Genomic DNA, 477 nt, shown 5'->3' with positions numbered 1-477 from the left:
GGAGAAGTCGTGCACTACACAAGGAGTCATCGTATGCACTATGTGGGTCGTGAGCTTGAAGAGGTGCTGTGTACATGAGCTATTAAATAATCACGGGCTTGTACATGGGCCAAATGAGAAACCGTGCGATTTTGGAAAAAAAATCAATTTTGGGCATTTAAAGAAAAATAAAAAATAAAATATATATGTATATGTGTGTGTGTGTGTGTGTGTGTGTGTGTAAGTGGGCTAGTGCATGCAAGTTAAACCAATGTTGAAAAGTCAAAATCTGTAGGCTGTATTTAGTCGGAAAATCCAATTTTGAAAAGTCAAAATTAGTGGGCTACAAGCAATTTAAATGGAGAATTGGGCTTGCCGTGCGTGTGGATCTTTGAAGGAGATGGGCTGGAGCAAAAGGAACAAAAAAAAAGAAAGAGGTGTGGCGGGTCTTGATGTGACCCGACTATGCAAGAATTAAATGGAGGCTCCAAATTGCAC

The sequence above is a fragment of the Malania oleifera genome, chromosome 1 (genome assembly GCF_029873635.1).
Source record: "Malania oleifera isolate guangnan ecotype guangnan chromosome 1, ASM2987363v1, whole genome shotgun sequence".
Lineage (NCBI taxonomy): Eukaryota > Viridiplantae > Streptophyta > Magnoliopsida > Santalales > Ximeniaceae > Malania > Malania oleifera.
This window is presented reverse-complemented; position numbering follows the sequence as displayed.